The sequence below is a fragment of the Takifugu rubripes genome, chromosome 15 (assembly GCF_901000725.2).
Source record: "Takifugu rubripes chromosome 15, fTakRub1.2, whole genome shotgun sequence".
In the NCBI taxonomy this organism is placed as follows: domain Eukaryota; kingdom Metazoa; phylum Chordata; class Actinopteri; order Tetraodontiformes; family Tetraodontidae; genus Takifugu; species Takifugu rubripes.
In genome coordinates this window covers 15,935,160-15,954,784 of record NC_042299.1, presented here as the reverse complement: position 1 = coordinate 15,954,784, position 19,625 = coordinate 15,935,160, and positions in this window count along the sequence as shown.

Genomic DNA, 19,625 nt, shown 5'->3' with positions numbered 1-19,625 from the left:
CAGGTGCTATTAGGCTTTTCCTTCCTGAGCGGAAGCTGGTGCGGCAAAACAAATGTATCAACCCTCACATATAAACTCACATGTAAATAATGGAAGGCACTGGCAGGCTTCTTCTGGCCTCTTTCTACTTCCGCTCACGCTGAAATTCCCTGCTGCCCTGCTTTCTAAATTAAATTGGAAACACGATCAGGAATTACCCTTGATCCACGATCCTGGCTTGCATTCATGCAGAAGAATAGGCCAGATTCAGGGGATATTAAGGAAGACCCTGTCCAAGCTGAGTCCTCTCATCATTCTTTTCCCAAGCTGATTCAAACCAGTGCTGCTGCAAGGTGAAGCACATGTGCACCGGTGCAAAAGGTCACGTGCGAGCACTGATTGCACGAGTAATGGTTGTTGCTTTTCATGCAGAGTTCATCCAGAATGCAGATGTCACAGCAAGGGGATTTTCCAATTTATTGTGCTTTAGAAGGAAACCTCCAGGGAAGAAAATGTGATTTCCAATATGTGGATAAATGGCAGGCAGGTGCTTTTTGAAGTTTATCCTGTTAAAGGACGGACAGACAGATCACGCACATTTACAAAAAAATAGGCTGTTGCTTTGTTTATTTAGAGGATGATGAAGAGAATTTTATCCAGATGGAGCTTTTTCATGTGTACCACAAATACATGACAACATTTCTTCGGGCAGTCTGAGATGATATAGATATAGATTTATATATATTCCATCTCTCTCCCCCTCCCTATGTGTGTGTGTGTGTGTGTGTGTGTGTGTGTGTGTGTGTGTGTGTGTGTGTGTGTGTGTGTTGTACACACTGACTTGTTTCCCAATTCCTCTTGTCCTGGATATTGGAACCCAGAAATGGTGTCAGAAACTTCTATGGATAGAAGGAGACTCTGTGGGCCCTGACGGCAGTTACATATGTTAGATTGTATAATTATATACCGTTATCGCTTAATCTTAATATCACGTTATCTATAAACCTTCAACCTGTAAAAAGACAAGAGCCCAACCTTCATTTGTGATCTGGCCCCAGCTGTGGCCCTCGAGGGCACGTCTCTCTGAGCTTTGACTCCACCCTTATTTGACTTGCTCTGTCAGTCGCAGAGGTGAACGACATCTTGAGATTATACAATTAGAGGAGAGAAAACAGACCCACAGAGAACTTGGCTCGGTAGCTACAGGAAGACAAATGGCTTTTTCTTGAACACTGGTGGCCTGGAACCTTCTGTTGTGGTTTGAAAGACAAAACAGTAGCGTTTATGTTGTTTTCCCTTCATGTGTCACTGTTTCATTCAGCATTTCGAGACTTTAAAAAGTAATTTCTTGACTTAACTAATGTCCTCAGTAAAACTCAGCCATACTGGTGAGAGTGAAAGAAGCCCGTTTCCTGACGACTGTCCTCAATTATAAACACATACTGACTGATCTTCACTTCAAAGCCATCCCTCATGTTCTGCCAACGTGCACAGAAAGTCGTTCTCTTGGCATTTGTCTGCAGCCGCTGGTGTCTCATCGCCTCGTGCCTCTGGTGTTGGAGGTGCTTCTAAAAGAGAAAAATGAAAGACAAAGGAGAAATTCTCTCTGCTGTTGTGCTCACGCTCTGGATTACCTCCTTCTGAAGGAGAAGAATTCCAAACTTCTCCTCATTAATTTTTTTTCGCTCGGGGTGAACTCTAGATGCGGAGGAGGAACCGTGTCACAGGTTTTTAGCTAAAGAGAGCACAGCTGGACGCGTCTTGTGACCTAAATCTCCCTCTGTTTTTGATTAATTTTGTAACGACTGACCTTGAGCCTCTCCTGCTCTTTGAGGTCATCCGCCAGCAGCTTTAAAGTTGATTCATTTGGATGTCAACATTCTTTTCAAGTTGAACTCTTTTGTCATTATTGTACAAATTTGTTGTTAAGTAAAAATGAAATACAGCTTTAAGCAGTCAAATCTGCCACATTCAAGGATCAAGGACTCTTTCTCTGACACCCTGACGTTTACAACACACATCTGCATCCAGGGAACGCATCTGACATTTAAGATGTGCTAACTTTGCATCGATTCCAAAGTAATTGAAGTGAACTGTTGCACACCCAAACCTCAGAAAGAGGGTTGTTGGGTATGTAATCTATTAAGATTTACAAAAAAGTGAGCCAAGGCTATTAAATAGCACACAATCATTTTTCATGAGTCTCGTCATGCCAGCAATGTGTGAGTCTTTATTTGTGGTATAATTCAAGAATTTTTCTTCTTCTTTTTGGGGTGAGTGTGTGTGTGTGTGTGTGTGTGGGGGGGGGGGGGGGGTACAAACACGGAGAGCATGAAGCGAGGGAGACTTGAACGTCAGATGGGAGGCTGTAGCAGCTGCCCCTCTTCACTCGTAATATCGCGACAGCAGACTCCATGTCTGCGTTTCCATGTTGTGACTCATTGGCACTCGGTGTTATTATTGGCACCTTCACAATCCAACAGGCTCTAAGAAATCAATGAAACTGGATGATTTGTGGCCAGAGAAGAGGAATAAGAGCTGTGATGATGATGATGATGGAGGGGAAGGTGAGGGGACAGGAGAGTGCAAGAGTAATGCTTAACAATATAGCAGTTCCAGTGCATTTGCCTCTTTATCGCCGCACTTCCCTGTGTAGCTAATTGATTTAGAATGTAATGAGGTCTTCACTGGCTGAAGCAGCCCACATTTGTTTCCCCTTTATTGCTTTGCTGCTTTGCATTCCAAGGAAATCAACAAGTGTCGAACCGCAGCGCTTATCACTCTGATGGTTTCAATTTACCACGTACCCTCTAAACGATTCCAGAGAAGCTGATATTGCGAAACATGACAAAAAACAAAGAGATGCCTTGCTCATGAGACACAAAGAGAAAAACATGGAGCACATGCTGACATGTTGAATCAGCAGCTTGGCATAATGATAATGAATCAATTGCCAAAAACTTGTGTATTCCCTTGTGAGTGCTGGTTCTGTCCCAGCAGGAGATGTGGCTCGGAATGAAGAGGCATGTTGTCTGCTTATTGGGAGGGTGGTCGGAGTGCTCTCCCAGGCAGAGCAACTCTTTAGCTGGCAGTGTGCAACAATCTTTAAAGGACAAAACAGGCAGATAAGCCTCCCTCCGCTGTCTCCCACAGCAGCTGGACGGGTGTTTTGGACTGGACCGGGGATTAACTGGCCTGTAACCGAGCCAGCGGGCAGGGAGCCTGGCAATCATCCAGACGAAGGGTTGCAGGAATAAACACATGCGCACATGGGAGGAAAGATCACACATTTCAGGGAGCGAGAGCTGTTTTAAAGATTCTGCGGAGAGCAATGGACATCTTCCAAATTACTTTTGTTGTCACTGTGAACAAAATATGCATCGATGGCTGAGGATGTTATAGAAGCTAAGCTAGCTAGCAGAGGTCTTCTTCCTGTGGGAAAAGATACGGCTCAAGTACCGACTGTTGACCATGCAACCTTATTGTTGACCTCCCTTTTGTTTTGGGAGTCTTGTTCAAACACGTCCAGCTGATCGAGTTGTTTCAATCCAAAGATTTCTTTCAGGTTTTGAAGACGCCTCTCGACTCTACATCTCAGAAAAGTTTGGAACCGGAGGTGCCTTTTAAATGAGAGGGAAGAGGGAAGATAATATCGAGATAATATCAAGAACCTAAAACATGTCCAGTCCAGCGTCAACAAATTAGCTGCTGTAAAACAAGAAAGTTAACAACTTCTATTTGACCTAGAAATACACCATTCAGCCTGGGAATGGAAGCCATGCTTGAACTTTCTCTAGGATCCTGCCTAAAACTAGCTTTTGACAGCAAAGCCAGATGTGATAGATGTTTTCTCACAGGAGATCCGAAGCTGACAACAGTCAGTGAGTCTGTGTGGCTTTCTGGTAATTTATGTTATTAAGCTGTACATCAGTTACTGTAAGCGTTTGTGGGGTGACAGTTTTAATTAGACCATTTTTCTCATTTCTTTTGGGGGCATTGCTGCGGTTAGCGCTGTCGCCTCAGGAAGACGGGCTTGGGGTTTGAGGCCGAGATTCTGTGGAACATGAGCCTTCTCCCCATGTCCACTCGTGTTTTCCTGCTATCCATCCAACTGGAATAAGTGATGCTGAACAAAATAAAGATGCAGGATTTTGTCTGACATACATGCAGGTAGATTTTAAACAAATGCAAAGACATTAGGTGTGAAGAAGTGAAGAGACAGCTGGAGCATTTGGTGCTTCAGGGCTGCTGGACAAGGACTCAAGTCGAGTAATTCCTCACCCAATAAGCTCTACAGTCCTATATTTCTTTTTTTTTAAAGTCAGAAACTGCGAACCCTGTTGAATAATGTACACTGCGTGTCTGTGCACGAGAGGTCCAGGAATCATTACAAACAGAAATGACCAGATGAGACAACACAGAATCGAGTTCGGGCCAAAAGAAACACAGGCGGAGCCAGAGAGTGAACACATGCTTTCAATTTTCCAGAGCAGTGACAGGTTTACTCCATTACCCTCTGCCTACTTTCCTATTACCATTGTCTTAGCGGACTAATTGGACGTTTGTGGCACATGCCTGTAGAACGACTGCCGTAAAATAATCCCATGGAAAGTATTGTAACCGATGGCAGCGGGAGGTGGATTATCCAGCCTTGCAACAAGGTTCAGAAAGCTCAGCTCATCACCACGTCTCTTCAAAGATAGGTGGAAATTATTCGCTTCAGACTGCTCGGAGTGCCATCTGGCAAGCTTGGATTTGCACCATCGTTCTGGACTCCGGCCCCTCCCATTGGACAGTGTTATTCTTTAATTCAAATCCTTCTTGAACAATTTTCCACGGCTGGCATCCACACGGACACAATAAATGAGCCCTTTAGGACTATTTTTCTGGATTTGTGTGCCGGGTTCTGGTGTGGAAAAATAAACGCGGTTGCTACGCTGGTCAGCCATCTATCGACCTGAAAATCCATAAATTGCATCATTTTGTTGTTCATCTTTACAATTAAACATACAGATGTGGCTTGAATGCAACAAATCCCTCCATTTCAGGGGCTGCAGATTAGCTTCAGTGTCAGTGGTTCAAGATCCTTTCAGCAATTATTGGATATTGATATTACCGATAGAGCTTAAACCACAGATTCAGCATCACCCTGGGGGGGGGGGGGGGGGGGGGGGGGGGGGAGAATAAATTTAGAGTTGGAGTATGTTTAAGAATTCCCTGGATGAGGATGAAACAAGCCAAGCTCATCCTGGAAGAGGATGTAATCTGTGTGCCTTTATGATTCAGACTGAAAGGAAAATTGCAGATGTGTGCTGACAGAACAAAACGTGTTTCTACACTGTGGATTTGCTCACGTGAGCTCTCTGAATCCACCTGAAGATGAATGTAAAGGCCGAGGCCAAATACAGCTCTGAATGCTCTTCAGCTGCTGGTTCACGCCTGCAGAGATCACAATTGTTTTGTCGTAATTCTCTTTTGGCTTTGAAACACAAAGACGTGGAGAGACAGCAGCAGCCGCAACATCTGGATATTGATGGAGGTTTGCGTGCGTGAGGCTACAGTTTTGGCACCGAACTGACGAAGGAGCCTAAGATATTAACACAGAGGTAGTTTGGGAATTAAAGCCTATTGGAGCCTGTGCCTGAACATTGGGCACATCACACTGTTGTCAAGTGTTCCTGAATCAGTGTGGTGTTGAAAGACGTTGCCTCCACTGTGATGCAGCTGGTTGGAACCGCAGCATCTGTCAAAGAGCGAGCCAGCTGGAGTTTAACGCTTCCCCCAACCGTCTGCAGGAGAAGTGTAGGTCATGACTGGAGCTGCCTGGAGCTGCCTGGAGCTGCCTGGAGCTCCCTGGAGCTGCCTGGAGCTCCCTGGAGCTGTTGGACACCTCCCTCCCTCCCACCCAATCTCCATAAATCTCCGCTGCATGAACTACCTGTGAGGAGTCAGCCACAGCAACAGCTCATTCTCTGGATTTATGGGGTGGTGATCAGGATCAAACTGAGAATGTAAAGACATTTTTTTTTTAAAAAAACAACAAGTTTAGCTTTACGTGCCCTCTAACTCCCCTTCAGGGGGGCATATGAGCACATGGGCAAACAGAAACAGAGTGCTCGTCTTCCAGCCCAGATGAAAGAGCGCTTGTTCATTTCTACTCACAAAAAAGCATCAAAGCATTTGATGAACATGGCCAAAGAGCTGGTGGAAATCTGCCAACCCTTCAGAGATGGAAAACTACAATTTGGCTCCAAAAAGGCCAAAGCGAAGAACTAGTTTTTCAATAAAAGGTTGATTTTCAGTGGCTCACTTCAGGAAAACCCTGCACAAATGTGAAGGAGATGACAGAGGAATGACATATGCTTCCCTCTTTTATGTTTCATCTTTCATCATCCGCTGTACGTCTGAGGCGAGCGTCCAGTCGCTGGACACATCAGATCGAGCTGCTGGACAAACCAATAGATGCCAGGATGAAGCACGCCATGCTAACCCAACACATATCCTCCCTGTTATACAGCACATAGCATAAATATATACGTCACTGTTCTACAGTGTTCAAAAGCAAATTAACCTGGTTTGCATGGCTGCAGATGTCTGGGCTTCTCATTGGCTGGTGCAGGTTGGGAATGCTGCTGCTCTCCTCCGAGGGAGAGCAGCAGCATTCCCGACCTGCCACCTCCCAGGGAGAGCGAGCTGAGGCGGGACGCTGGCTGGAGAGGGGATGTGTTGTGGCCCCCCCTTAGCTGTGGCGGCCCCTGGTTGCTGCAGTGGGACCAGAAATGTGGGAACCTTGTGTCTCTGCATGGATGTTGATGTCTTTCAGCTACTCTAGGAATGATGTGGTGAAGTCTTGGGCTAACGTTGGCTAAGATGTTTCACTTTTTATTTAGTCAGTGGATCCGGATTTGGTTAGATTTTTCTGGGGCCAGTTTCAGGATACATTGGATAAAGAGCCCAGAACTGGCTCATGAGGATTCTTGAGGGTTGGTTCAGTTATCTGAAGCATTTTTACTGGTGTTGGCCAGAAGATGGCGCTTTTAGATCTGTGTTTTAGATAACATTTTACATCGCGGATGTGTGATGGGACCCCGATATTTAAGGATGTGAGGTGATGTCATTTATGTTTGTCATGCATCTACTTATTTGTCCCATGTGAAAGAATTTTAAAAGGTAAAAGTACGCGTTTGATCTTCAGGCGAAAAATGTGCTGCTTTGAAGCGTTGATCTTTGGAAATTAATGATGTAACTGTTGAATTTCCATCTGATGTAGCAATAAACACTTGGGTGGTTTATTTGTACACCAGATCAAACTCATCCATCAAATACAACATTGCTAATTTCATTGTTTCACTGAGTCATTAATGCATCCCCGGCTGACATTTTTCCTCAGGATTTTTTGTGTATTTGTTTCGGTGTTTTAAATCATTTCAGCACCAGCGATTCAGTCCAGAGAAAAGAAAGCACAGTTTTATGATTCAAGAAGAAAGAGACGATGCTGAGGCGCTGTTTGTTGCATAATTTTAACTTCAAGGCGTCCTACCTATTTCTGAGGAGCAGAGTTTGGTTTTTATTTGGTTTGCACTCCATGGAGATCAGGGTCAGATTCAGAACAATGTTGCAAAAGTTGCAGCGCTGGATTTAAACCATTTGAGTCTGGCTGGGGGCTCTTCAGGTCCGAGCATAATCATCCACAGAAGAAGGAAACAGTTTGTTTGTCAGTTCAACCGTTGCTGGTTTCAATCTGCACTGATTGTCTTGGTTTGTACTTCTAAACAACACTGTGCTTTCCTAGTTTACAGTATTTAAATGAGCATTTAGCCTGAGAAAGAAAATTATTTTTGCTTCCGCCGTGTGGTTATTGCTGCATTAATGCCATTACAAACTTTATGTGCATGAATAAGGATAAAAATGAGGATTTCACATCGTCACCTATCATTTGCGCTGTTGTCTAATGCTTACTTAACCAGGCCAAAGCAGGCACACACACACACACACACACGCACACACACACACACACACACACACACACACACACACACAGTTACACTCCATAAGCAGCATCTGCGAATGTTGTATAACATCAATCCTCCAGGTTGGTTTGAACGGGCCGTTTGTCACACGAGCCACGGGCACCTGTGGACGTGTGCGTGCATGTGCGTGCATGTGCGTGCATGTGCTTGCACGGCTGTGTGTTCAGCAATTTGTAAGCGTAGGCTTACGGCTCTGCTTTTACACACGGAAAACTTTTGTTGGACTGCGTGAGCACCTCTGCTAACACTGCCTGGACTGCTCCACCTACTGTAATGTGGTTTCATAACGCACCGTTATGATCTAATAAACGGACTCAAGAAAGGCAGAAGCCAAAATAAACGGTAGTAACCCAACCAATTAAGGTAAAGAAAAGCAATGCTTTCTCATCGATGACGAGGGGTCAGAACATGCAGATTTTGCTCCAGTTGTCTCTGGAGCTTTGGGCCAACAGAATTATATGACCAAATTTCAGAGTGAAAAGTGGAAAATAAGTCAAAGAAAAGGAATGTTGGCTTTCAGGTTCGGCTTGAGGTTAGCTTTGGGAAGACAGTTTAGTTTAGGGTTATCAACCCTAACCCTAACCCTAACCCCTAACCCTCTAACCCTAACCCTCTAACCTCTACCCTAACCCCTAACCCTCTAACCCTAACCCTCTAACCCTCTAACCCTCTAACCCTAACCCCTAACCCTCTAACCCTAACTCTAACCCCTAACCCTCTAACCCTCTAACCCTAACCCTAACCCCTAACCCTCTAACCCTAACCCTCTAACCCTAACCCTCTAACCCTAACCCTAACTCTAACCCCTAACCCTCTAACCCTAACCCTCAACCCTAACCATAACCCTAACAACGTAAAGTCCTCCCAAAGTTAGCACCACAAAGCTGTTCATGCACATTTCCAAAGTCTGATGTGGCCCTGAGCACCTCATCAGTGATGTAGAAGGTTCTGTTTGCACAATAAATAGACCTTTGAGCCCCTCATATACACACTGTCACATGACCTCACCAGCCAAATATGCCACGCTCTTATGCTCTAGCATAACATGACAGATGAGTCCTGACCTGTGCGTATTTGCTCATAAAGCTAAGAAAGAAGCTGATATTATCCATCGTTTATGATGTGGGAGACCAAAACAATGATAAAACCTTACTTAGATCATGGTTTATTGGATATTAGAATAGGTTACTAAACCAGCTGATCAAATATGACCTTGTATTTAGGATTCTATCTGGCATTTCTGGACTCCATGGTGACCTTTTGACCTCTAACAAATCTGGTTCTTATTAGTTGTTATTACTGTTGTTTAGTTCACTATAATAAACTCAGCATCACCGCTGGTGGATTCAAATGCTGCTACAAAGTTAAAATCCCAAAGTTATCCGGCAGATAACTCACTCAGCAGACCAGTCGCACTTCGAAGACACATTTAAACCGATCGGGAACTGTGAACAAACATTTGAATGCAAACACTGTTGAATGCTGTTTTGGAAAAAAAAGGGTTGACTCAAAGGTTAAATGTCCTCATAGTTGTAACCTAGCCTGGTTAGCTCGTTGGCCTCACATGAACTTCTGCTTCATCACTTAGCAACCACATGAGTAACGATGCTCGGCAGCTCTGGAGCTGAAGTCTGGCCTCCGCCGGTCTGTGGGCCACTGGCCCTGCGTGCTATGGGCCTGCGTGCTATGGCCCCGCGTGCTATGGCCCCGCGTGCTATGGGCCCGCGTGCTATGGCCCCGCGTGCTATGGCCCCGTGCCCTCCATAACAGGTAACACCTGCACCTAGCGGATCCTCAAACAAACATCAGGATACAGATTTTGCCATTGACCCGAAAAGGCATTTGGGTGGCCATATGTGTTTGGCTGAACGATATCCAGAAACTACAAGTAGGTCATAAAAGTGCATTCTGGGAAGTCAGCGGGGATTTCCCACTGGATAATTACTATTATTATTAAATATGATGTTGAGGAAGCTTAATTAACGTAATTATTTTTCAGTGGAGAGTAGCAGCCCAGCCCTCCCCTGAACTCCACAGACCTGTTTATATGGAACGTCAAGTTATTGGTCAGCAATAACGCATTTCTAACCAATTTTTTAGGAAGGTAGTTTTTTCTTCCACATATTTTGGAACTCATTTGCTTCATCATTTATACAATATTTTCTTGTTAAGGTACCAGCATATTTTGGTGACACAACTTCAGCATTAGACCAAACATGCAGTCTAGGGCTAATTGTGCAGGCTGGTTTAGCCAGCCCTTCTACAGGTTCATACACCAAAGATGCTGCTGAAGGAGATTTGCGGGTTCAGGAACTTGCATGTGCTGTGCTGGGATCGAACCCACAACCTTTGGTTCACAAGCTTCCGCTGCCCCAAAACTAACACCACTAAAACCTGTAATAGACTCAGACGCTGTCATCAGCAGCCATTTCTCACGCTGCTCAGCTGTTCGTACCGCTTACATACAAGTAAAATAAACTACCGTACATTCAAGCAAAATATAGTATGACAGAGGGAGGTGTTTTATGTGTGTGTTTTCATGTAGTAGAAGTGATGAATGATTGATGGAATCATTTGGATTTACCTTCCATGTACGAATCTGAGTTCTTGGCAAGTTGGAGCTCCCTCACCGTTTCTTTTAGTTTCCTTTTTTTTTGAGTTTCGTTGAATTAAGTGTCAGTAAAGCAGTGAATAGCATTGCAGTTTAGGAAATTCTGCTCTAAAAGTTGTTAAAATGCCAATTGTTCCTCTGTGGTGGTAACGAGTGTGATCAGGATAAACCCATACGTTCATGACCGCCGCGCCGCGCCCCCCCGGGGCATTCCGCCAAATCTGCCACGTCTGGAATGAAAACATGTTGGTGACAGACGTTGTGATTTACATCATGGCTGAGTGTTGAAATGTTCCCAGGATTGAAACAGCTAGATACTCCAGAAATCCAAAAAGGAAGCGGAATGCGTGAAGAATTGGCTGTGGTCCTCCGGATCACTCTGTTCGGGCTCTAACACAGTAACGGACACATTTATTGGAGCTGGTAACATCGATATTCCAGCAGATTTGTTTGCTATCTGCAGAACAGGTGCCCTGACTTTGTGCCCGACAAGACGTGCGCAGTGTTTTGACGTGAGTCGCTGACCTGGAGGTAAATGTACACGAATGCACGGAAGCGCAGAGACCGTCACATTAACGCCTCGGGCAGCTTCATTTGAATTCCTCCTTGGATGTTTAAAAGCACAACAAGCCAAGAAACCAACAAAACCCCGTCGGCTGTCACTGATTTATACATCACCTTTATCAGCACCTCATCAAGCGTCGCTCAGGCGGAATTAATTTGAATTCCTTCCCTTCAGCGCTCAGTGAAACTGTCAATTGGAGTGAATCCTGGAAAAGCTGAGAGTGGCAGAACATGCTCAAGCATCACCCCTGACATCGCTGGCGAGTACTGTTCCAAAAACAGAATTATGCTCCCCAGCACGCAAATCAGCAGCATTTCAAGCGGTCTGCCGCCTCTGGACTCTCAGCAACAGCCACAAAGGCAGCAGGGAGCATTAGAACAATACGAGAACAAAGGCGTTGCTGCTTGGCTTCCACATGGAGCCCAGTGACTAATAAACTAGGTTTATTCAATACCAAAAGAATAACTCCTCTTCCTTGAAGAGCAACATGACTGTTCCTTTTGGTTGGCTACTGCTTTGTAAACGAACTTTGGATAAGATAAAGTCCCTATTCTTTAGTCTGTCGGTCGTTTAACTCCCCTGTGGAGCTTCTGTGGGTTGAACTACTGGCTGGGATGTGATGGTGTTAGTTGTATTCTGGTGTACATACGTACTCTTCCATGACATGGCCATGTAACCAATCAGCAGAAGACTGGCGGGCCACGAGCAATAGAACCCAGAGGAGATCCGCACGAAACTCGGGGTCGGAGACGGAAGGTGGAGGTCTTTACCGGGACGGAGGCGAGGCAGGACGGTCAGTAACAGGCAGGGTACCAGGTGGTCGGTCCGTAGGAAAACACTGGAAAGAGTCGCATGAAGGCTGAAGACAATCTGGCAGAGAGGGACGGAGGCAGGAGCTTAAATACTGGGCTGATTACTGATTCTGAGCAGGTGAGGGGAATGATCCCCGGAAGACAGACTGTGACACACCGGGTGTGATCATCTGCACCAGCTCCACTGAGAAGCTTCGACATCTGAAGGTACCTGGAACTGAAGAGGGAGCGGAGACAATGGCTTTCTCTGTGGATCTGTAGAGAAAACAGAAAAATCCAGACAGGATGCCTGAGCTAAAGGGAAAAACTGCTCTGGTTTCTGTGTGTGATTGTGTGTGTTGGAGGGGTTGTCAGCCTCCTGTGGATAATTGAGACTCCATACACTTCCATTCCATGTGGCATTGGGTGGTGATGACAAAGGTGTTTTGATCCACAGAGGACGGAGACTCTGGGAGAGAAATCTGACTCCCTGAGTCTGGAACTTCATGAGACTGAATGACAAGTCCAGGTCTTAGTCGGGGATAGAATTCCGCCTTAAAGTGGGTGAGGACAAAGGATATAGTGTAGTCTGCATCAACTCATCTTATTTGGCATTATTACATAAACTGCATGAGAATTCACCATGAGACAATTGCGTAATCCCTGCAGCCTCTGAGCACCTGGGACATTTAAAAAGTGTTTTCGCCTGAACATCTTGGAATATAGACGTGGGAATGATGTCACATCAGCATTGATCACATTCCCTTGGTACTATTCCAGCCATCCATCTTCTCCCCAGTTCCCGTAATGGGCTGGCAGGGGGTGGGCGGGGGCTACACCAAGGGCAGGTCACCAGCTAATTGCAGGGCTGGGACATACAAACAAAAGTAAATGCTTCCCCAAATGCATGTATTTGGACTGTGAGGGGAAGCCGAGTACCCTCGCAGCCCTGAGCAGATGCAAGGCCCACACAGAAAAGCCCCCCCGGGCCCCGAGGGCACGGTGACCATGCTGGCCCTTGTTAAACGTGTTAACGAATAATATCAGATAATAACTAGAACAAAAGCCCTCAGAGAACAAAAGCCCTCCACCAAGCAGCTCATTCCCCCACCAGACCACCTCTGATCAAAGCCCCGCTTCCACAAAATATCCGCCAATATCCGTGTGTGTGTGTGTGTGTGTGTGTGTTGGGGTGGGGGTAGGACAGCTTATATAAGACTGTGGCTTTAACCTTTTCACTGTTTATGGATATTTATAAAATCTTGTCCAGTGTCAGTGGTAACTGCAGCATGCGTCTCCTTCTGCATGAGGTGCTCATGACCAAACACAGGCCTGTTCCATGGACTACAAGGCTGAGTGGAACTTTACGTCTCAGAAACCCAAACACACGCACACAAACACAAACACTTGAACACAACATATGGGATTTTAGATAAACTGCAGAAAGTTCTGTTTGGGTTGTGTCCTAAATGACTTTTTATGAGGTTATAAATCTGAGCGTGTATGTTGTGTCTAAAACCGTCTGCGATGGATATGAGGCGTCTCTTCTGGTGAGGACCTACCCTGACCTTCACCATCTGCCCTGACCTCTGCCCTCACAAGAGATGAAGATTTAAATGGCAGATCAAAAGTCTTTAAAACAATTCAGGATTACTTCATAGGGAGTCGAATATCAAGTAATAATCCTGATGGGAAAATCGTGTGTGTGTGTGTGTGTGTGTGTGTGTGTGTGTGTGTGTGTGTGCACAGTGGAGTCGGTTTGTCAGCTGCCCAGCTGCACAGCGTCAAATCTGGAATTCCATATTTTATATTAAGAGCACAGTCAAAAGTGCTTGAAGAGATGGAATTTGTCCCAGTGAGAGTCAAAGGTATTCCCGTGTGGAATGACACACATCAGACAAGCCGTGCGGCTCCGTCGGCGTGCACTGCTGTCCTGGCAGCTGGTGACGCTCAGTAATGTCCCCGATGGACCAGCAGTCAAGTGTCTGTCAACCTTCGTAAAAAGAGCAAACCGTAACTTTTGAGCAGAACGTGAACAAAACAATGTTCCTCCTGGGTTTCTGGGGACTCTGAATCTGAAGCGCTGTGCTCACAATGGCAGCAAGCTAACTGCAAACGGCCAGAGATTTGTCCTCTCTGGGAAATGATCTGCAGTCTTTATGGCTGATAAATGTCACATGTCTTCCCTCCAGGGTTCTCCTGCCCGATGGACATGCCAGCGACTGTCTCGATAACTCATATGAAAACTATTCTTACATAATTGTTAAACATTTGAGCGCCTCACTTGCAAGATGATCAGCGCAGCCTCCTTAAAGGTCTTCTGTTCAAACAGCTGCTTTGTTTTGAATGTTGAAATGAAAACAGTGATGCATTCGATGTCAATCATTAAAGAACGCACCAACACTTGTGTCTGCACGCATGTTTACGAGCCAAAGTCTTTCCAGGGAGCTGTCAGTCTTCCACTGATGGCTTCCATGCCCTCGGAGAATGACACGATCGCACTATTCACCAGCACGTGAGTACTTTTCTTTCTTTTTTACATTTGCGTGCACACGTGCAGGAGTGGAGAAGGACGCTCGCTAATGAAGTTGACTGTAAATTACTGCATAATTACAGACCTCAAGGAATTCATGATCTCTACGAGAGATACTTTATTACTAATTAGAGAAACCTAAGCACATATTCAGACAGTAGGACGATAAAAGCCTTAATACTGAGAGAGGAGCAGCCAGAGCCAATAAACCTGCAGCACGATCCTTTTTACACGAAGTCTTGGTGTAAACAGTTTGGAGCTGAAAGCATTTCTTGGTACGAAAGGCAGAAACCTACACTGCATTTCCTGTTTATGGTTGATCGGGACAGGAAATGACACGTGCTTAAAATGTAAAAAAGCAGATCTGTCAGTCCTTTCAGACCACCAATGCTATGATTGACACCATGTTTTTGTGTTTCTATTGAACAAATACAACAAGATTAGGCCTCACGCTTGCTTCCAAAATGAGTGTGTATTTAGATTTGGATAAATCAGCAGACGTTTATTTGGAATTGTGAGATTATTCGATTATTCCCTCCCGCTGATGTTTTCATGAGTTGTGAGAGTGAACAGTGTGTTACAGTTGTCGGCCTTCCAGTCGTGTGTTACAATTCTGTCTCCTTCAGGCAGATTATTGAAAACCCTAATTTCCATCACTTTCATGATCCTTGTAACCTGTTTAGCGGTGCAATAACTGATTGATGAGCTGTACTGACTTCATAATGCTGTCTTTATTTAGTTTGTCTCTGATGTCAACCTGCTAAAAATGCCCTTTTTCAAAAGTTGTCAACAATTCGACAGCTCCTTTTTATAACCGCATGCATCCTTAAATTCAGGCTTTGAGACTTTAAAGGTGATTTAAGCTGTTTAGACTTCCTGTGTGAGTAACAAAATCCAAATCTATTCAAATATGTGCCCTGGAACACCAACACTGCAGCATGTTTCCTGCTCAAACAAGTTGGCGCAGGACAAAATCCACCAGGCTGCAGCTCAGTTACTGTTTCATAGTTTGCGTCTGTCAGCCGGAGGATCTGGTGCACGGAGGTCATGCTCTCCAACATTGTCTGAAGACAGGGAGAGTCATTTGGCAAGTGTGTGCTTGCTCTTTAAACAGAGGGGTGTGTGAGACCTTGACATGAGGTCACACTTGTCTCAGCAGATTGACGCCTCGCTATCGGGCACTTCACATGATTTTCCAGAGGTTTTCCCCTCAATGCCACTATAGGGATCATGAAGGAACCAAAATGTGCTCCGTTTTTATGCGATGAGGAGGACGTTCCTCTCTCACCGAGGATGGAATAGAATACTTTTGTCCCTTTGCATGACTGCATACTGCAATCACATGTAAGAAGAGCAACAATCCTGAATCATAAAGGAGCTAAAATTAGCTTTGTGCAAGTTATGAGTTCTGCATTTAAAGGTCTTACAGGTCTTAAAGAGCCTTTTTTCCCACTTTGAAACACTTAATAGCCATAAATCAGGCTGACAGTCTTGAAAAATGTGCTGGTAGTAGCTCTGCCTTCAGCTATGGGATCAGATGAAAATGACAAAATATGATGAAGTTCCACATCTTTTCCACTTGTTGTTGCCAGTGAATTCCCCCACTCTCAAACTGTTGGAAGTCAGAAAACTCACAGTCCTCTCTGGTTTGGAAATTCATCCATTTTCTCTTCCTCCGTGCTTCACTTTCTCCACACAAGTGCCAAAACCAGTTGGACCAAATATTAATGTCATCATCCTAAAATTTCATCATCCACATTTAACTGTTGAAAGGGACATTGAAGGACTTTTTGTTTCAATTAAAATGGGTAAATAGCTGGAACCCCTCAATGTAAAGAACCAGACTGTTGTGGCTTGTTTAGATTAGCTCAGCCCTCCACAGCTGTACTGAATATAAATGCAGAGCTTAATACTCCACTTTTGCAGCCTGAGTGTGTATTTCCAATCATCCGTTGGTTTGACGACTGTTTTAAATGGTCCCTGCCGATGAGCCACAACAGCAACTTCTGACAAGATCAGACAGCATGGATGGACGTGTTAGCAGAGGTTAGGCACCCTGGAGCTCTAGTCCCAGCTAACCCCCCTACTCATGTCCCCCTCGGACACCACACCCTCACTGACTGCTCACTGGAGCTGTGGTTTTTCTGTGGGTACCCCACTTCAGGGGAAGATGAGCCCTCATGATTGACAGCTGACCATGAAGAGACCCTAAAGTGGACTCCGAACTTAACAACAAGGTTACTGTATGATTTGGAACTGGCCTTGAAATATGTCAGAATCCCCCCAGAATAGCTGGAAAATGGGTGGGAAGTGTCTGCAAAACCCAGCTTAACCTTACGTTGAGATCCAAAATAAATGGATGGATAAAAGGCCACATTTCAGAAGACTGACCATCATTTTGAAAACATTAGCCCATATTCTCTTTCATTCTTGTCACGCTGCTCAACTTGTGGTTAGCTGAACATAATGACCTCAATAAATGGGCAACGATCAATGAGCAAGGAGAGGAAATACATTTTAGCTGGCCCAGGGTCAGTTCCATTTCTAGCTATCTCAACAGAGTGGTCCAAAAACTCAAAACTCAAACACTCCATTGTGTGTTCTGAATTTTAAAAAAGCTTTCATCTTCTTAAAAAAGGCTTTTGTGCTGCCTCTGCTCTGAAAAAAGGGACTGATACACACATTCTGTGCTTCAGCGCAGCATAAATAGAACTGGATAAAAAGGATGAAGACATCTTTAAAGTGAGGTGTTTGAACACCCCTGGTGGTCACGGTGGTACCTGGTGAGAAAAATAAAAATAAAGATTACTGCTGTGAAACTTCTGGAGCTCCAAGAAAACCAGCGGTATAAAAGCCTATTGTGTGAGTTCCATATTTCCTGTCTGGGATTTACCAGGTTGGACAGGTAGACGCAGTGAGGAATGTTCAGAAAAGCCTAAGTAGGTCAGGACATTTGAGGGTTTCGCAGCTTCGTGCTGCGATGAATTCTTATATTTATCACTGTTGTACGACTTTGGTCTCTGACTTCAGGCGGATTAGATGTTTTCACAGCTCTGTGTCTCCCTTGTGACCCAGATCCAGCATGTCAGACCCACAGGAAGATAGATGTCTTACATCTGGGAATAGGGGCTATGCTCTCAAAGGTTAGGGATTATAAATTCTCCTTGACCTGCAGATGGGAATTAAAAACACTGGAGCAGCCTTTTTTCATGTAGCTTGATCATAAAAATCTGGACTTGTTGTCTCCACATGATTAAACATCATGTTATCAAAAAGACCCGAATCTGGGGGTCTGGAAACCATATCTAGACCTCTTTCATTGAGTTAGAGGTCAATGAAAAAAAGTCTAGATATGGGAAATGACTCCTAAGGAAATTACTCAAGATACACTTTTCATGCTTTTCACAGCCAATCAGATAAAGTAATGTTGACAGGAGGGTCAACGAGTTGAGCGCTAATTGGCAGCATCCTGAGATGTGTTCACAGCACTGGCTGAGTTGGGATTTAGGATCATGTTAAACTAAGGTTACAGCTTGAATTGGTTGGATATATCACCTGATAACAGGTGATATTACAGGTGATGATATGCCCCTCTCATGAACCATGAACCAATAACCAACAAATCTGGCTGGAAACAGCCCTCCGAAGAGATCAGCAGCTCATAAGGGCAGAGACGTGCACACTGGAGGACCTGTCCTGCCCCCTTCCTCTTTACCCTCCACGCTGCAGGTACAATCTGGGCTGCTGCATTCACCAGAAGGTTCACGATGACTCTGGACCTGTCAGCCTCTTCACTGATGATGACATGGGGACTGACCCAGAGCTTGTGGAGTCAGCAGAACCCCTTCCCCATCAATGACAGAAAAGCTGAGGAGATGGTGATGGGATTCCACAGACACCTGTCTACTGCTCACACCACGGTGAAGCCCCAGGGAACGACACTCCCCATCCTGACATAATGTACAGGAAGGTCCAGAGCAGGTGTTCTGCTGTGAGGGGTCCACTCCTAAAGACCTTCTGACTCTGTGGGCATCTGCCATCTTGTCCGGCGTGGTCTGATCGAGTAGCAGCATCACAGATCCGGAGAGGAAGAGGTTGGACCCGGTCATAAAGAAGTGGAGTTCAGTCCTGAAATGTGGAGGACAGAGGGTTCTGGTCAACCTCACATCTGTCCTGGACCATGAGTCTCTGTCCCTGCAGGTCTTTCCTTCCTGCCACTGGTCACCCTGTAGTAACGGTACTGTCCTCTCACGTTACAAGTGCACGTTTCTTCACAGTCACTTTGTTTATTCTACTTGTTTAGTTTGTACTAATATTCAAAATAAACAAACAAAATGTTTACATTTTAATTTTAATATACAGTATATATCTTGAAGATTTTTCTTAAACACTCATTTCTGCTTGGCTATTTGGCCATTGCAACACTGTAAAATTCACCTCCGTGGGACAAATAAAGGTTTTCTTATTAAAATTGGCTTCCATTTGTCTGTTGTAGGAACGTGAGAGCTCTCAGGGTTTGATGCGGTTTCCCGGTCGCTGTGTGGGGTTGCAGAACTCTCCCACATGCATGAGTCAGACTTCCCTGGTTCCTTTGTGGTCATTATCCTTTCCAGAGGCTTGCTGACAAATGAAAAAAAGAGCAGACCGGGAACAAAAAACAGCTTTCAATGCCATAGTTGAAGGAATGGTCCAGTCGGCCTGAGCTTCAACGCTAGATTGATTACATCTTGAGGATGAAGTACTCATTTTACAATAGAAAAATGTCTGTTATTGATGATTACTTGTCAAATATAAACTGTGGTCTGGTGTATGGGGTGTGTTTGCCTTTCAATATATAACTAGGAGGGGAAAATAAAGGAAACACCTGGAAAACTATAAAGTGCAAACTATAAACCCGGTAGGGAGCAGTTTCCTGTCATGTCTGGACTCCTCGGTGCCCCAGGATATAAGTTAAACATCAGTTTATGTCATCCTCAGCTATCATTTCAGGCTGATAAAATTTGTAATTTATTGTAGCAGACACACGTCAAACAATCAGTGTTTCTGGTCATTAACACGAAGCACAAGCACACCAGCGCACGTTATAGCTCACAGCGAGTTTACCCATCTGAGCTGT